Genomic DNA, 20101 nt, shown 5'->3' on the forward strand with positions numbered 1-20101 from the left:
AAGGTCTCAGCGAATTAGGGTTCAAAGGTGTAACTTCCTCCATAATAATTACTACGGTAGTACGTGGAAGACACGTAATTACTTTGGTCAAGGTTGAAAGATTTGCAAGAAAGCATTGCATAAAACCATGTCATTAATAGAATTAATCATGGGACATAAAAGGTGAGTTAGCTTCACCATTTAGAATAAGTCTGAGTAATAATTTCCTTAACAAAAAGATGTTGCACAAGATTGGTCCTCTCTTGTAAAAGAAAAAGTGGTTCTCCCCTGTAAAAGAGAGAGTGTGCGTTACCTGGGTTACTGGGTTGATGAACAAAACCTGTAGAGTAAATTCAGAGCCACTGACCAAGAAAATAAATAAATTCAGAGTCAAACTGTATATGGATATTTAAACCAGTGCCATTATATTTGAATGTCCAATAGGAGGCTTCCATTTACTAATCAGCAAACCAATTTTGTGAATGTGCTTTTAGGAAAGAGTAGTGCCAGAGATAAGAGTAGCTTACAAAACAGATTTTTAAGTTATATGTCAAACAAGAAGAGGGCATTGAACCAGTGTAACATATTTATCCTCCAATAGGATTAGGAGTTAGCGGTTTTGGGTTCCGCCCAGGTTCCACCTAAAACTTGAAATCTACTCATCGAAACAGGTTTTCTAATTTTTGGAACCTGGAATCTACCTTGCGTACCTAAGAACCTAAAACCTACAGTGTCACAGGTTCCAAGGTCGATTTCAGGATCTACCCAGGTTCCCCATATACTATTAATTGAACGATTGCAGTAAATCATCACCTCTAATGATCACCTTTTACTACAATCCACTGATCACAACTCATATTTAGATACACGAAGAATATGAAACATTAACAAAGTAAAAGTCTTAGTCATGGATATCGCCTGAATGGAAGCTCATACTAGTAGTTTCATATTACGTACTCATCATTGGACGCTATGGGATACCACAGGATCGGGCAAAAACATAGAACAAGAAAAACACAAAGATTTGATTTGAGTTCTAAATTCCGGGTTCCAGGTGACCTGGTACTTGAAACCTATCTGTTGGAATACGTTTTCCAATTTTTGGAACGTAGAACTTACCTTATATACCTTAGAACCTAAAACCGTACCGGTATACTAATACCAATTAACGAAATTTGTTTTCTAAATGATGCAGGTGCTAGAACCCTATTTAGGGGTGAACATGACTCCAGGGTGTTTTCGTTAATTGGTATCGGTATCTCTAGCATTATTATTAAGAAAACAGTACTACTTAGCTAATCTATCGTACCTACCTCCATTAAACTTCTATGCAATAATTAATAGAATTGGTATTTAAAAGAATGACCCATGTGTCAGCTAGAGGTTTGTGAAGATGACTGTCGTGACCTTCCCGGAGGTGAACCATGTTGACATCCGAATTTTCATCGATCATCTAAGCCTCCGTTTCTTTGGCAAAATTATAAAGATAGAAATTTTCGAAAAAAAAAATCATTTGGGCCTAATTCACTGGTTAGCCCATTCTTTTTTCAATTTTACTTTCAGCCCAGCCTTTCCTTTACTTTATTTCCTTTCAGCCCATTTATCTTACGGAAGACCAGCCCATTGGCTCTTTTCCCATCTCTTCCTTACGCTCACTTTGGTGAGCAAAGGAACAGGAAGGTGACAAAGAGAGACAGTGACGGATGCCCTTCGTCTGTGAGCGAACCGGAGGTGACCAAAGCAAATATGATGGAGGTGCTAGAAGAATAGATGAGCTGGCCAGTCAATTGGAGATAACAAAAAAGATTCTGGAGCCGGAGAGGATAAAAATCGAGGAAGAAAGAGTTGGCTGGGGAGAATTCCATCGGAAAAGGAAAATATCGGAAAGGAAGAAAAGGGAGGAAAAGGTATAAGAGGAGAGCGTTCCGGTGTTTTTGGATAGGAAAAAGTGCTGGACAAATCTTCTCCCTCCTCCATTCATCATCTTCGGAGGCTACCAGAGATTCGGATCGCTTGCCGAAGTACATCCAAAATCATGTCGGAATCATAGTTCATTCATCGAGAAAGAGGAAGCATAGTCAGACCTCCCCTGCCGTCGCTGATTGAAACTCCGTTTTTGTCTAGGTGAGTTACTCAGATATGCCTTGCTTTGCTCTGTTTTTACTCATCTATTGAGCTTCAAAGCCTTGGACTGAATCAATGAGACTTTGGATCAATAGTGTGATATAGAAGCTGTGCCATGGAACATAATGATGATTTGGATTGTGATATATCATTGTCAAGCTGAGAATTGCTCTGAAACTGAGTCTAGAATTTATGTTTTAAGTCATACATCAACTGTTCGTTGAAATGCTTGAATGAGATGTTATGATTTTAGAATACCGAATTTGATTGTGAAAATTCTAAGTGAGTCATGATAAACTGAGACCGAGTTGATGTGAAATACGTTGGTTTAGATCTTCATACATTACAATCGGACCGAAAATTGCGTTGAATCTCACTCTAGAATATATATTTTAATTCGCATATCATATGTTTGATGAAATGCCAAAGAGATGATTGAATCTAAATCTGTGATTAAACTTAGAATCAATTCATGTTTGCTCTCATAATCGTCAAACTTTATCTGACTTCGAGTTTCTTTGTGTTTTTTTTTCGGTGATTTTTGTAAACTTTGTGGCATATTCATCATTCGTCCGAGTCGACTATGGTTAAAATTTCTACCGGATTCATTCCCCTCGCCAAAGTTATGCCCGCGGTTTGAGGCCGCCACCATTAGTTTTCTATCTCTATTTGATACATGTGGTTGCTTGTTTGTTTAGATTTAGGATTTGTTGTTGTGGCCGGAAGTTTGCTGGCCGTAAAATGGAATTTGGTTGCCAGAGTTTATTTTTGTGGCCGGTGTGTGATGAGGGATGACGGTCATTGTAAGTTTTAGTCAACGGAAGTTCGGCGATGGCCAGAATAGATAGCCGACGGCGAGGGTTAGAGAATCTGTGGTAATGGATTTCCGACGGTGTTAGTGATGTTTTGGTGAAGAAGCTCTCTCGATACAGGTCTTGGGAAGAAGAAGATCAGGATAAAAGAGAAAAGAAAAAGAAAAAGAAAATAGAAATAATAATAATAATAAATAAATAAATAAGAAATAAAATCTGAAAATAAAAGATTCGTATCAAGTAGCAAATCGGGCTGAACCAAAGATGTTGTGGGCGAAGGGAATAAGCTAGGCCAGATAGAGAAAGATGTGGGCTGAGATACTATTGGGCCAGATGGAATTTGATAATTCGGTTTTATCCAGATTGGGCTAGTCCGAATTTAGACCCAACTTTGGGCCTTCTGGGTCCGGGTTAGACTAGGAAACCAGACCGGTTTCCCCTGACCCGATCCAAAATCCATTTTCCAAAAAAAAATTTAAAATTTAAAAAAAATTCAGAAAATTCAAAAAAATAAAAAAAGTGAAAAAAGCTAAAAAGATGCAGAATTCTCTTAGGCTCCGTTCGTTTGCCGGAAAATATTCTCCTTTTGGAAAATATTTTTCCGGAAGTCATTTTCCTGAAAAATATTTTCCTGGAACATAATTTTCTAGCGTTCGGCTAAAATTTGAAAAAGTTTTGGAAAATATTTTCTAGTGTTCGAAGATCGCCGATCCCGTCGGCGGCGACCGGCGGCGGTGATCGGCAACCAGCGGTGGCCGGCGACGGCGGCGGCAAGTGGCGCCGGTGGCGGCCGTCGGCAACCGCCGGCGGCGGCGCGGGGCGACCGTGGCGGCCGTCGGCAACCGGCGGCGGCGGCGGCCGATGATCGCGACGGCGACGGCGACCGTGGCGGCGGCCAGCGGTGGTCGGCGGCCGATGATGGTGACCAGCGATCAACTTCCTCTCCCACGGAAAACATTTTCTCTCCAATGGGCAATTTTGCCTTCACTTTTGGGGAAAATGATTTCCTCTTTGTGAAAAGAGGAAATCATTTCCCTCAAAACAATGAAGGATTTGGGGGTGGAGAAGGAAAATATTTTCCCACGAAAAACATTTTCCGCCCCCTAACACAGGAAAACTCGGAAAATATTTTCCGGAAAAATATTTTTCCGGAAACGAACGGAGCCTTAGTTCGAGGCTTTTAATAAATACTTTTGGCTTGAACAAAAAATTGAACCCAAATTAAATAAGCCTTTAGGGCTTTACCTTAGGGATTTTTGTTGTTTTTTTAGAGACGATGCTAGTTCGCTGTTTGTTGCTTTCATTTGGATTTCATTTTATTACGCGCTTTAAATTCACTGATTGTTGTTTTTTTCTTTTAGAATGGTAAGGATGAAAATTCAAAATTCTCGATTAGTAAAAGACTGCCGTGACATTTTGGTTAGCAAATAATCGAGTTTAGGTACCAAAAGGGCATTAGTTGAAAAATTAGTATAATCAAGTCCCCGATCCCTAAGAATCTCTGGTTGCGTATGTTTTCGAGATAATACTCCCGTATCTCGATTAGGGTTTCTAGCCGATCCTTAATCGTGGCTAGTGGCGACTCCTATTAAACAAATAGATTTAAACAACTAATGTCACGTGAGGTATGAACTTAAAGAGAATTCAATAAAATACCTCTAAACCTACTTCCCCGAAGCGGTTGACAAGGGATTTAGGTTGTGACAGCCATCAAAGGAAGGCTAACGGACTTACTAAAGAAGAACGAAGGTTTCTCACACGAGGCAATGGTTCAAGTTTAGTGCGGACTCTCCCAAGCCCATCCGACCGTAACTTGATACTCAATCTATCATGTAATTAATCTTACCTTTTGGAGTCGTCACTAATCGGTTATGGGTCGATTAGACACCCAAGTAAAATATGAGAGCGTATTTTACTTCCACGAACCAAAGATTCAAGGGATTCGGGGATTCGGTACCTTTTCCCTTTATTTCAAAAAAAATATTTTTACGGATCAAAGAATTACATCCAAATAATATTAAGGTTTGACCTTAGAGTCTACAGGTCCAAACGCCCTAATATATCTTTGTTAATGCAAAGAAAATACATAACTAGATAAGCTAAGGTTTTATTGACTAAATGACATGTAGTTAAAATCATGTATTGACAATCCACAAATTTAAACCGATCTCATCCTCACCTTGGTTTGAGCTAACCGCAAGAAATTGATAGTGAATCGCAGAAAGCAACTGAAGGTATGCAACAACAATGAACAGCAATGAACGAAAACAAACAATAGTGGACAGCAGAAGCGAACAGCAGTAAACAGCAGCAACAGTGGCACAACAGCAACTGCGAACGACGAACGACAATGATGAACAGCAAACAACAACGAGCAGTAGCAACGCAGCAAACGGCAGCGAATAGCTACGATGAGTAGATGAGTAGCAACAACAATAATGGCGAAAAGTGACAGTGAGGATGCAGCAGCAGCAAACTGTAGCAAACAACAACGAACAGCGATGACATAGCAGCGAACAACGACGAACAACAGTGGACAATAGCGAGCAGCAGCGACGCAGCAACAAACAGCAGCGACATAGGATCAAGAATAGCAAGAGCGACGCAACTAGGCTCACTAGAACAAATGAATTTACTGCAAATTATCGAGAAGAATGACGTGGTGGAACCATAACCATAGAAAAGAACTCTCTTGTTTCTCTCGTATTTTTGAACTGTCTCTATTTCGAGCTCCACTTCATGTTTTTGCAATGGCTCAACCAACCCCCTTTTTATAGCAAAAGACCTCCATTTATCATTGGAAAGTCCGAACCCGTGCTCCTATGATCATTGGGATTGCCGAATTTTAGACTTGATTTATCGCCACGAATTAGTGCTCCAAATCTCGCCTCTCCTCGAAATCTTTAGGTTGCCTTTTCTGTCCCCACTCACATTGCCTTGAATGTGTCCACATTCACTCGTCATTATTTACGATTTCACAACCAGCATTATCTCCTTGATTTCCTCTCCGCTCAATCTTTCCATTTGGCTTTTCTTGAGTGTTAATTTTTTCCATATTGCTGGACAAATCCCATTGATTCCTATCACGATTTCAATCCTCCAGAATATGTCTTGCCAAAAAGAATTTCGTGAAATTTGGAGGTGCTCACGAAAGAATGGGGATTCGGTCCATTCTTATCACTTCAAGCTCCCAATCTTTCCATGATCAATTCTTTGACTGAGCTGTCCAATTCTCACCGTTAGAAAACAACTCCCCTTGTTATGCTAAAGACAATCCGTGTGATACGGTGGGGATGAGCTTTCCAATGTGGGAGATCTTTGCCAAAGTTGAGGAGAATATTTCATTGAAATTTCTTCGCTTCAACTCTTTCTTTTCCTTTTTCTTTCATCCCCTCAGTAGGAACCAAATCTCTTAATGGTCAAGTATATGTGCATGAATGGACTCTTAGTGCGCAATTATTGGTGGCCGAACTTGAGCAAGGTCCTTGATAAAACATATTCAACCAACTTGAACATAATATGAAAATGCAATAATATTTTTGTTTAGAAGTCAAGATCGACTTCTAATTTTTTATGCAATAAATGAGTAAATGGAAAAATTAAAATTTAGGTGTCAACAATGACAGCAATCTTCTTGAATTTCTTAATGGGAAATCCAATCGAGGAATCGTATTGAGCACACTCCATAAAAGACTGGGTCAATCTATTATCGTGTAAAGGGAGAATTTTCTCAAAGCTCAAAACTTATAACATGTACTGTTTGTGGAGGACTTGCAATTTGCAGACTGCAAAAAATGTTTGACATATAATGACCCTCGGAAAGTTGGAAGGACAAGTCTTGCTTGACTTACAAAGTGGCAATCTTAAAGGTGCTCCCAAGAAAGTGAGAAATTTAATAAGACTCTAACTTCCGACCAAAACAAAAAAAAACTCTAGCTATGTGATTTTTTCTTGTCTATCGGTTCATATACAAGCAAAAGAGAGAACAAATCGAGCGTGCGAAAGAAAAAAGTGGTTCAAAAAAGCTTTAAATAAGTAATGAAAAAGACAAAGATTTGCACATTTTTTTAGGGTTAATAGCACAATAAATTCTAAATTGGTACATCTGTAATAAATTTATCATAAAATAATTTTTTTAAGATAGAAAAGGAAAATCTACAAGCAAAGAGGTTTTGCAAATGGAGAATGGAGAAAGAAACGTGCATGAAATTGGACTGCAGCATCAATAATTGATCATTAAAAAACCCTTGAAGTGTGAAGAAGTCGCGTAATGACGTTCGATGATATGTAATCCAAAGCATGCATTGGTCATCTCTGAGCGAAGCAAAGCTTAATTTAATCATAAGAACAACAAAAATAATGCAACTTGCAAGCCTAGCTAGGGTTTTATAGAAATTTACAAGAAAGACAGCCAAACGTGGATTATTTTGATTTTTTTTTTCGGCCATCAATGTTGAAAGCATAATTCCACTGATATACCATTAACCAATAAATAATAGAATTCTTGATTAGAAGAAAAAGGAAAGTTGAGGGGACATTTGATTGATTAGTTTGGCTTTCATTTAATACGAATTTAAAAATCTCTAAGTGATTACTTTCCGGGTATCTTCAGATATCTTAAAGTTAAGCTTTTTGTCTCTAACGAACCTCTATGATTCATCTCAATAATGCAAATGAGTATTCATTGAAATTTTAGCAAGTTTATAAAATTTGTTATTCCCTTGGATTTTTGGTGTTCGATTAAGAGGTAACCTCAAGAAAGGAAGTTTTCGCTCTTACGAGGGTCACCGGGGCCTATTTCTATCCTATGGGGCGGGCTCTATGGATGTGTTCCTTATTTTAACATATTAGTGCTTGCGCGCCTCACATTTTCAATTTCTCAAATATCTTTGTCTTTCTCAGAGAGAGGGAATATCATCTGGAAATTTTATATTCCGGTGATCCCGAGATTTGGACGATGACCAAGATGAATCATTTTAAAGACATGCTTAAATCTGCAATAGTGTAGATAAGTATTCATTGAATTTTTAGGAAGTTTATAAAAAAAATCTTTAATGGCAGAACACGTGTAAAAGGAAGTACATGCTTTGGAGAGTTAATTATGTTTTGAGTTCGATCTTTTCACTGTTCAGTGTGTGAGATGCTAGATCTGTGAACGATCATCGGGAGGTGGTCTGTTTTTTTGGGCATCTTGGGCTGCTCTAAAGGCTCTGAGATGGTCGGAAGCAAACATCTTTATCAGCCTAAGAAACCCTGACTCCAGTAGTATATGCCATTCACGTAATGACATCTTGTCTTTTCCATACATTATAAAGGATATTAGAAAGCCTACTAAATCCTTCCATGTATAACCTATGGGGTTGGCCATGTGTATCAAGTGTAAAAAACACTCGATATCTTCTAGTTCTTTTTATTTCCGGCTAGTTAGCAACCCTTATTTGCACAAAACCGAAATGCCCCACCCCCCCCCCCCGGTGAGGGTGAGCACCGGCGAGGGCAAGGTCCGGCGAGCCTTGCCCTATCCTAGGTGAGGGTCGACCTCGCAGTGGGTGAGGCTAGGGGGGCCTTGCCGGCGCTCGCCCTAACCCAAACGTGGCCTAGCAAGGGTGACCCTCGCCCAGGCAATGCCAATGCTCACCGGCCACCGGCAAAAAGAAAAGTTAAAGCAAAAAGGAAAGGGAAAAAATTCAAAAAATTCAAAAAAATTAAAAGATTACAAAGAAAGGTTCACCTCAAGACGGGCCATGCCACGTCGGACGGCGCATCCATGTCGCGTGGCGTTCACGTCGGCGATTTTGGCGTAAATTGACTGGATATAATGATTGGTACCGATGTAAAAATGTTTCTGATTAAATTGGTTCAATTGAAAAATTTAGGATTAAATTATGATCAATATAATAATTTTAGAAAAAATTCAAAAAATTCAAAAAAAATTAAAAGATTACAAAGAAAGGTTCACCTCAGCACGGGCCATGCCACGTCGGACGGCTGGCATCCATGTCGGACTGCTGGCGTTCACGTCGGCGATTTTTGGCGTAAATTGACTGGATATAATGATTGGTACCGATGTAAAAATGTTTCTGATTAAATTGGTTCAATTGAAAAATTTAGGATTAAATTATGATCAATATAATAATTTTAGAATTTTTTGGTGCGTTTCCCCATTCTGTCGGTTGGATTCTATTCTATTTACCCGCACGTTGATGCATGGCGGTCGGACAAGATTCTCTCTTCGTCTTTAAAAAAGGCATACTATTTTCATAGGGAAAATCTAACGACGTTCTCGAGCAAGTGAAAAACATCAAAAGTTGTGGGGCTCATTCTATTGATAATCCTATGCTCTACAAATTAGCATAGGCTTGGAAACAGCATAGGCACGCGTCCATGCTTTCTTATTTTTTTTTAAAATATTTTGATTATGCGTGACATGTTCTCTTTCTCTTGCACGGTCATATTAACTCGTTTCATAAGGAATCACTCACTTTATTTCTCTCCTCACTTATAGACTTCCTAACTTACCCTTGCATTCTTTATCCCACACGCACCTATTTGATACTTAACATGCATAATGATCTAAACCCCAATAAGACATTTTGAGAAAATTTTGAAAGGTTATGACTCACTCACTCCCCTTTGTGATTTAATTTGACAAAATGCAACTTGTTAATGAAGTTATCAAAGTGTTCAATGTGCAAGTTATTCAAACCTGCATGGCCACTAAACAAAAGTTATAGTAAGAACTTAGATATGTTTCAATAAACATGTATACAATTTTCTTGAATTTAGGGTATAAGACGTCAAAATAAACTATTCTTTTCATCGCTTCAGCCGAAAAAAATTATTTTATATTGTCTTTTCTCAATAGAAAACTATAAAATATTATGAGTCTAAAATAGAGGGCTGATAGTGAACAAAAAATCACATCAACAAAATATTCCAATGGTTAAAAGTGACTCCACGTCAGTTCTACATTCTTCGCGATTAATTATGGCTCGTTGTAGTGAACGTTTTTTTCTCTTTGGCACCCAAATATGAACGTGTTTGTTTTATGTCACTTTTAAAGATAAAACCTTCAACTTTAGTCTTTATATAAATGACATGACCTTTGAATACATAATTGTAGTGACGCAGTGACACGGCATAGCACCCTAATTTCCTTAATTTAACATATGTTCAAAGAAAAGTGTCAAAAAAGTCCTAAACCTTTTGTATTTGTGCCAATTTAGTCCTAAACTTTTTTTGTGTCAATTCAGTCGTAAACCTTTTGTATTAGTGCCAATTTAGTCCTAAACCTTTTTTTGGTGCCAATTTAGTTTTAAACCTTTTGCATTGGTGCCAATTCGGTCCTAAACCTTTTAGTGCCAATTTAATCATAAACCTTTTATATTGGTGCCAATTCAGTCCTAAACCTTTTGCATTGGTGCCAATTCAATCCTTCCGGCTAATAGCTATTCACGTGTCGAAGGACTAAATTGGTACAAATGCAAAAGGTTTAGGACTGAATTGACACCAAAAAAAGGTTTAGGACTAAATTGGCACAAATGCAAAAGGTTTAGGACTGAATTGGCACAAAAAAAAGGTTTAGGACCAAAAAAAGGTTTAGGACTAAAATGGCACCAACACAAAATGTTTAGGACTTTTTTGACACTTTTCCCCATTTGTTCATATGCATCCAAGAACACAAGACAGTCACTTTTATTCTCAATGTATCCTCATTTTCTCCGTACTTGGTCATTCAAATTTGTTTCCCCTATCTAGCATGATGGTCTAGTTTGTCCGGAACTAGTTCGACCCGATCTTCTATTATGTATAATCGTCAATTCAATATGTGCTTGAAACACACCACCTTCTAACGACCCTTAACTGTTGTCAGTCCTACTTTCCGGCTCCTGATCCATTGAATATTTCCATAGTTCCTAGTTTACTACGATCAACTTTGAACAGTCGTTAAATAATCACAACATCAAGTTTTGATCCTCCAGCGGCAATCTCTTGACCGGGGGCACAAAAATTCTAAGCACATAACTTCTCTGAACTTTCTGTCAAGATTTTGTTGACCTGCTTGTTCAATATCAGGAACGATCCAATCGTTTTGCATACGTTGATAGTATGAAATGCCCACATTAGTTACCGAGGTTACCTTGTTAGGATGCAGACGAACTACATTGTTTTCTATTTATCATAACATGTCGTACTGAATATTCAACTTGTCGCCGGAAATGCATGCAAATAATGAAATTAACTAGTTATATTACCCATCTATATATACTCGGGGCTTTACTAGCATAACAATTTTTGAGTCATTGTGAGAATAATAGCTTATTGTGAGTTACAAATTCTTGAATAAGTGGACCCCGCAATAATTTATAATTATTCGTTATTTAGTTTTTTGTGGTCCAAAACAGACTATTATTCTCACAGTAGATTAAAAACTGTCACACAATCATTTCCCATATACTTATTCTCAATTGACTTTCTCAAAATTATTGAGATTGACAAATTTATTCTGACAATTTAATATTTAAGATAATATCTTTCAGGGAAAGAATGTAAAACTGATATATTAAGATTCCTAAAGGATCGGGCTGCCATCAAAGAAACTGTCCAAAATTTGTAATTTCGAAAATTCTAGTAAAGCAGAATGCTGCTATGAAAAATTTAAAAAGTAAAAATATATGCCATTCTCCTAATTATATTCGTAAAACCTTAACTCAACTATTGTAAAACGATTTCGTGAAGTTATGTTATTAACCTGAAGTTTTTCGCAGGCATTTACAATATTCAATAAAAAAAGAAACAATAAAAAACTTCCATATGAGAAAACCCTAACACTCTTTTTACCTTTTAACCAAAAAAAAAAACACTCTTTTTACCGACCGTAAGTTAACGAAGACAAAAGCGGCATATTCGGTCGGTTGGATTCTGTTTACCCGCACGAGGCACGCAAGTTAGACAAGATTACTTTCTCTTGAAAATAACAAACTACATTCATTGGAAAAGTCTAAGGACGTTCTCGAGAAGTGAAATAGCATCAAAAGTTGTGGCGTGGGTGAATGGACATCTGGCGTTTCTATTGATAAACCTATGCTCAACAAGCGTGTGCCCTTTTGAGCAACTAATTTATATGTGAAAATTAACAATACACAAACTTTTTGCAAGGTTTGGAAAATCATATGAGATCATATCCAATAACATACGACACCGACAGACGTGTCATTCAAACCTGCATGGCCACAAAAAGGAAAAAGAAAGTTGGTCTTAGGCTAAAACCAACCAAAAACTGATTGCAAAATATTTTTTGAAAATAAAGAGAAAATGTATCGAAAAAGCGTTAGATTAATCTAGCATAATCAAGTTCCCGAATCTATTGAATTTTTGGTTCATAGAAGTAAAATGTTCTACCGCACTTTACTTGGGCATTTAATTGACCCTAACTGATTAATGGCAGCTCCAAAATGTAAGAATTGCATATTAAATTGATTACCAAGTTTTGATTGGTAGGGCTCGAGGGAATCCGTGTTAAGTCTTTGGCTTAGTAGTCCATTAGCTTTCCTATTAGTGATTCACCTCTAGGAAGATCGTGACATGATAAAGCTGGTGGATGTTTTGATTTATTGCATTGTGATGTTTGGGGCCATATTAGATAGGGTCTCTCTCCAATGCACATTATTTTTTGACCATCATTGATGATTATAGTCATGTAGTTTGGGTCTATTTTATCAAGGAAAAATCAAAGGCGTACAAAGTCTTTGTTAATTTTAATGATCTAGTAAAATTCAAATTTGTTCAAGTAGTTTAAATGGTGCAGAGTGATAATTGCCGTGAATATCTTTCAATTCCATGAATGATTTTTTTTGTAAAAGTGGAGTCATAAATCAAACGTCATGCACCTACAAGAATAGCAGAATGGGCAAGTTGAAATAGAACACCGACACATTTTCAATGTAGCACGGGCACTTCGTTTTCAAGTGAACTTACCAATTCATTTTTGGGGTGAATGGACATTAACGACTACTTATTTAATTAATTATGCTCCAGCTTCGTTATTATATGAAAAAATGCCTTCTAAGCTTTTGTTTGGAAAATCCCCGGATTATAGTCATTTATGAGTTTTTGGTGCACTATGCTATGCTCACTAACCGTCAAAGGGCAAAGATTAATTTGAAGAAAGAGCAAGAAAATGTGAATTTTTGGGATATCCATATGGCACGAAGGGGTTGAAGATTTTTTATTTCGAAACCGAAGAAGTATTAATATCTCATAATGTTGTTTTCTATGAAGGGAATTTCCCATTTGCTCAGCAACTTGCACATGAGGATCAAGACTTCCTTCCTCTTTTGACACCAGCTCGTGAGTTGGTACCTATTGATGAGGGGTGGAATCAACCTTAGGGAGAGGAAGAAAGGGTACCAACCCAAGTTCGTGAAGAAAACGGGAAGATAGTGATGCTAGATTGTGATAGTATAGTCCAAGTTTAAGAGCAACCCAATGAGTAGCTTGATGACCAAATTCCAGTCCCAACTTACACGTTGGAAAAGACAACCAACCTACCCACAAGATTATGTGTGCCATACAGTCCAAATGAAGATCCCAACTCCTTAGCCCACTCCATCGATGTCTTCAGGTATGGTGTATCCAATCGAGAAGTTTATGTCTTATGAGCAATTTACAAAGTCTCACATCACCTTTTTAGCTGCTGTTGATTCTGCTATAGAGTCTAGGAATTACATTGAGGCTATTAAAAATCCTTTGTGGAGAGAAGCGATGGCAGCAGAACTTAAAGCACTCGGAGATAAGAAGACTTGGACTCTGGCAACTTTGCTGGAGAGTAAGAAACCCATAGGGTGCAAGTGGGTTTACAAAAATCAAGCATCGAGCTAACGACAGTATTGAGCGATATAAAGTGTGTCTAGTTGCCAAGGGATTCACCCAAACAGAGGGCATGGACTTCCATGAAACCTTCGAACCAATGGCTAAACCGGTCACTGTACGATGCCTTCTTTGCAGTTGCATTGGCTCGTAACTGGTAGTTGCATCATATGAATGTCAACAATGCATTTCTACATGGTGACTTTTATGAAAAAGTTAAAATAAAGCCTCCACCAGGTTTCATGATAACAGGCTTGAATCGTGTATGTCAATTGCAAAAGTCTTTATATAGTCTTCAACATGCATCTTGGAACTGGTTTTCAAAATTCTGTAATGCATTGAGGGAGTATGATTTTGATCACCAATAGCATATTACTTGTTGTTCACCGTGTTAATATATGTTGGTGATCTCATATTGGCATGCAATAATTTAAAACAATGTGCAGCGCTCAAACGGTACCCTGATGAGCATTTTCATATCATAATCTTGGCCGATGAAAGTACTTTTTGGGAATTGAAATGGTGTAGACGACTTTAGGGTTATTTCTATGCCAGAGAAAGTATGTACTTGAAATCCTATTGGAATTTGGCATGCTAGTAGCGAATCTAGAGACTTCTCCAATGGAGCTTCAACTCCAGTTAGCTACAGCAACTAGACTTGCCATGACAGATCCAAGTCACTATCGTCGATTAGTGAGATGTCTACTTTATCTCAATATCACTCGGCTTGAATTATGTAATTATGTCCACATATTTTCCCAGTTCATGTAGGAATTGAAGTAGTAGTGAGAAGTAGCTATACGAGTTTTTCGATATCTCAAGAAAAAACTAGGACAAGGGATTCTATAATCAGTCCCGGCTTCGCTTCACTTGACTGGCTTTTGTGTCTCAGATTAGGCAAGTTGCCTAAGCCTCATCGCTCAGCGATCAGTTTCTAGTTATAACTATATATGGGAAGGCCCTTTACTTAACTAGGACAATTCATTGCTCTAAAAGTTTTAGCATGAACATCTGTCCAATCAATTTTTTTCTCTCCAGCAACAAATGGGCTTTGTTTCCATGAACTTAATAGAACATACTTTACCTCTTTCATTTACTTTTCCTCTAAGAATTCAAAATGAAAGCTACCTTATAATTTCAGAATATATATATCTTTTGCGCATACAATGAATTTGGAGCATGGTTTATTCGTGTGAATCCAAGTTCAAGAGAATATGCCTAGTGTGAAACAGATCTATGTTGATTTTGGCAAGTGAAGTAAACCTGCCTATGTCATTGGTGCGATTAGCGGATGACAATAAATTCCACAAACAATTAAAAACTAAACATATTATTTCTCTACGGTCTTGAAAATTGATGAGAAAAGGCCACTCAACATCGATTCACGAGGTTTGAAATTAGACGAAAGTTTGCCATTCTTTATGTGGTGACAGAGAACTTTTCCAGTGGTGGAGGCCAAGAATTGATATAGAAACAGATTAATTAAATGAACTATATGGAAAGCTAGCTGCGAAGTCAATAGCACATCGTGCAAAAAAATCATAAATCTATTGCAGTGTGCCAATTCAGTTTTAAACTTTTATTTGGCCAACTGAGTCCTAAACCTTCTATAGTTATGTCAATTCAATTCATCTGGCCAATTTTTGCCCGAAATCGCTGACATGGATGCTGGCCGTCTTACGTGGTACCGCTAGCGTTGACGTGGATGATTTTTAATAATATTTTTATTTATTTTTTGTGACATTCCGAAATTTCCACCAATTGGAATTTATTGAATAATTGAGTTTTATGAGATGTGCTCGCAGTAAATTCTCGCCCGGAACTGATCATTCCTGGGAATGCTAACCATTAGGGAAAGGCTATTAGGGCGAATTAAATTCACGCGGCTAAAGGAAATTCGATCGTGAATGGATTTCGACCATTAAATCGCGTAAGTGATATTTTGAGCCACTGTTGGCCGATCCAAGGATAGTTAGGGGTCAGTTCGCCACTGTCCTAGTAGTGGATCGCGGGTGATTCCGTAGGACCACGAAACGACGTGACGAATGATTCCGAAATTATACCGAACGATCGTACCCCTCGGATCAAGTGATTGATCTTCGCGATTTTAATGACAACCGAGGTCGTCACGCACCGAACGGACTTGCACGTGACTCGATTTCGTATCAGTCACGAGTCGATTCTGCGAAATTCCCCAGCAAACCGCTCGTTAGCTCGAGAAACGCTCGAGTTGCGTTTAATAGAATTTAATTATTGGATTTTTGCCCAAATTGGACACCGGAAAATTAGGAAATCGCGACGGAACGCTAGGACGACGTTGTACGTGACACGTGTGAAATTTTGATGCGCTCAAATCCTTCGGAAAAACTCGATTTGGGCAAGAAATGGAGAAAGTGACTAAAATACCCCCCTAAAGGTTATTAAAGGACAAGTTTTAAGGTAAAAGGCATTTTAGTCATTCACCCTTTGGTCATTATAAATAAGTGGAGTCCAACTTGTCTTCCTTCTCCCTTCTTTTCTTCATTCCACGATCAACCCCTCCCCCTTTTATTTTTTTTTTCTTCTTGGCCGTTTCTCTCCATCGCCGGCGCCGCCGCTTGCCACACCGCCGGACCGCCACCTTGCCGTCGCCGTGCCGCCCTCCAACCTCACTGTCTCTCTCTCTTTCCCCTCTTTTTTCTCTCTCTCCCCGTGACCCATTTCCGGCCGTGCAAGACCACACCGCCGCCGTGCAAGCCGGAAGCCACCGTGAGTTGTTCACCTTCGCCGTAGAGCGCCGCCACTTTCCGTTCTAGCCGTTTTAGCCTAGAATGCGGTAAGTCATACTCTAATCTCGATTTAGGATTTTGGGTATCGCCGAATAATTTGATTTTAGGTGAAATTGGACTTGTGCGGGTGCGAAATGTTGGGGCTTTAGACCGGGAATGTATGGCGGGCCTTAAGGAATTAATTTGGAATTTTTGGAGGACGATTTGAGGGAATTTCAAGCTGCGAATCACTGTTCACAAGCTGCGAATTACTGTTCATGGGGCTATGATGATTGGTTCGGAACACAAGTTGGATTTTTAGAACCGGCAATTAATTACGAGAAAATGTCGTGAAGAGCCGGGAGTGTAATTTTGTGATTTAAGGTGCGGAATTCACTGTTTGCTGGCTGTGATGTGTAGTGTGATATGCTGTGAGTGGTTGTTTGGCGCATGGATGGTACCGTTAGGTCCGTCTTTGAATTTTATGAAAGTCCCGTGAAGGGCTGAAATTGATTTGAACGTGTTTGGGTGCAGAAAAATGAGAAATTGTGCATGAATGCGCGTTTGAGGTGTGAATGTGTGATTGTGGGTGCAAATGTGTGCACGGAAATTCATGTGAAGGTGTGAAAGTACGAGAATGGGATCGGGCCGAGTATCATAAACTCGGGCAGCGATCACGTAGGTCTGTTGCATTTGGCACAGGCTGAGGCTTGAAAAAGCATGTATGAGAATCGGTCCGAGGCACGATCAGCTCAGGTGAGACCGGGATTGGACCGAGGCATCATAAGCTCGGGTTCCAATCATGTAGGCCTGTCGCATTTGGCGTGGGCTGAGTTGGGTTCCAATCATGTAGGCCTGTAGCATTTGGCGTGGGCTGAGTTGGGTTCCAATCATGTAGGCCTGTCGCATTTGGCGTGGGCTGAGTTGGGTTCCAATCATGTAGGCCTGTCGCATTTGGCGTAGGCTGAGTTGGGTTTCGATCATGTAGGCCTGTCGCATTTGGCGCGGGCTGAGGAAAGTGTGAATGTGGGATCGGACCGAGGCGTGTGATGCTCGGGGCGCGATCGAGTGTGAATGTGGGATCGGACCGAGGCGTTTGATGCTCGGGGCGCGATCGAGTGTGAATGTAGGATCGGACCGAGGCGTGTGATGCTCAGGACGCGATCGAGAGGCCTGAGGCGTGTACGGGTACGCGGGCCGAAAGTGTGGTGATGAATGGTCGCAGTGTACCTGAGGCGTGTACTTCAACGCGGGTCACTGGCGAGGATTGTGAAAGTGGAAAATGAGAATGGAAGGAAGAGTGGGATGAGAATTGGCACATACGCGTGTTGCATACGACATGATCGTGACTGAGTGCGAATGTGTGCATTATTGAGCCTGACAGTCTTAATTGATGTGCCTATTTTGTGATATTGGAGTACGTGAATGTGTGTGATTGCGTGATTATTTGGAGGTACGTGATAGCCTAGGTTGGGTTTAGGGGTGTACTTACTGAGAAGTGTCTCACGGTTGTTTTCAACCAAACATTTTCAGAACCCAGACCTGAGTCATGAATCCTCCACCGCCACCACCCCCAGTACGTTTTGGAGTTCCAGTGCATACAGAGTATGAGACAGCTGAGTTTCAAATGGGAGACGGGATGACGTGGAGTTAGATTCTGAGTGGATGCCAAGCAAGGAGTGTTAAAGGTTGTTACGGGTTGGATGGCAGGTCATCGGTTTTTGTTCTTACGCTTGAAGAGTTAGTAATGTGTGCACTGGTAAACTAAGGTTTGTATTTTGTAAATATTGTGGTACAAGTTTGATCGAGTAATGGAAATGTTTATATTCTCCCAATGTTTCCCCAGTTAAATTTTTGTCCGGGTATTTTATGGTTTCCGTGTGCGCAGTTAAATCTCTGATGTTTAGAATTGAGGTCGGCGATAATTCCTGGGTTGTCGCGCAAATCGACCAGATGCGGATGTCGCGAGCTCGATAGGGTTCGGGGCGTGACATTTTTCCTTTTATTTTTTATTTTCGTTTCTTTTCCTTCCTTCTTTTCTTTTGTTTTTCCCCTCCGCAGCCGATGAGGGTCATCCAAGATACATTGCTTCTTTGTCATCAGTAAAGTTAAATAATACATCTTCTTCACTGGTCATAAAACACACCAAACACAATAGGAAACTTCTGATCTGATGAAGGGTCCGAATTCTGAAATCTTGACCATACCATACCTTCAACACGCTTGTATTCTTGGAGGGAACGAAAGAAAGAAAGTACATATTATTCACACTCACTCCCCTAATGGATGTGGTCAACGGGCAAAGCTGGAACAACATTACTCTCTCTCTCTCTCTCTCTCTCTCTCTCTCTCTCTCTCTCTCCTACTTTTTGAACATGTGTGGTTGATTTCAAGAACACACACAAATAGAATTAATCAAGAACATATTTCATGTTTACTACATTCAATCTTCCCAATGACTTCCGTAATTCAACTAAGTAATTTGGAGCTTCTTTTTTCTTTTGTTTTTTCTTAGTCACAATAGATGTAAGTAGCTAGCCTATCCAAACCTTAAGACAACGGTGGAAAACATTTGCCTCGCAATCTTGTATTTTGGAAGCGAGATTGGTTTGGTAATTCAACAAATCATGGCTCGCACAAGGTTGCATGGCAAGTAGTATGCTCACCTAAAAGGGAAGGAGGATTAGGATTGCCTAATTTGAACTTATGGAACAAAGTATTGCTAGGTCGCATGCTGTGGAATCTTATCAATCTTCCATCCTCTTCCCTTTGGAGTACTTGGGTTCACAACACCAAATGTAGAGGCACCCCAGTTATGCAGCTCGACATCAAGGGCAGTATGGCTTGGAGCTGGAGATGTCTCCTCAAACTGCGACCCGTTCTAACATCGATTATACCGAGCCCAAAAAACTATTGCCAAGATATATATGATGAACTCAGACATGTGAGACTAGCTGTAGAGTGGTATAACCTAATTTGGACCAGCGGCATTAGCAAACACAATTTTATTGGTTGGCTAGTTTGCAGAGATAGACTACCTACAGCAAGAATCGTCGCACAATGGATACCTTCAGTTGATATTCAGTGTAATTTCTGTAGGGCTAGTATTGAAGATAGAACACATTTATTCTTCGAGTGTGAATGGACAAACAACATATGGCGTTGTATCCTAGCACAACATGGGATCAGGCGCCTTTTAGGAGGATGGAATGAAGAACTTCAATGGATGATTAGGGCAACAAAAGGCAAAAACTTGGCAGCAAGACTCCTCAAGTTGTCCTTTCTAGCAACCATATATTGCATTTGGATGGAGCACAACAGCAGACGGTTTCAAAACAAGTCAACTGACTTTCATATTCTTTTGGCTAAGGTTCGTAAAAATGTCAGAGGTAGAGCGAGGAATTAGACCTTCCCAGACAAATGTTGTATTAGCTACTATATGGAGACTTCCTACCTTCATCTTTTTGAATTATTAGCACTTTTTGTAATGCTGGGGGATGCCTCTAAGCTGCTGTATTTCATCTGGTTTATAATACTTACATTCACACCAAAAAAAAAAGAAACTTTTGC

This window comes from Syzygium oleosum, unplaced genomic scaffold (assembly GCF_021117445.2).
Source record: "Syzygium oleosum isolate NSW1041296 unplaced genomic scaffold, Sole_v2.1 Sole_v2.29, whole genome shotgun sequence".
Classification (NCBI taxonomy): Eukaryota; Viridiplantae; Streptophyta; class Magnoliopsida; order Myrtales; family Myrtaceae; genus Syzygium; species Syzygium oleosum.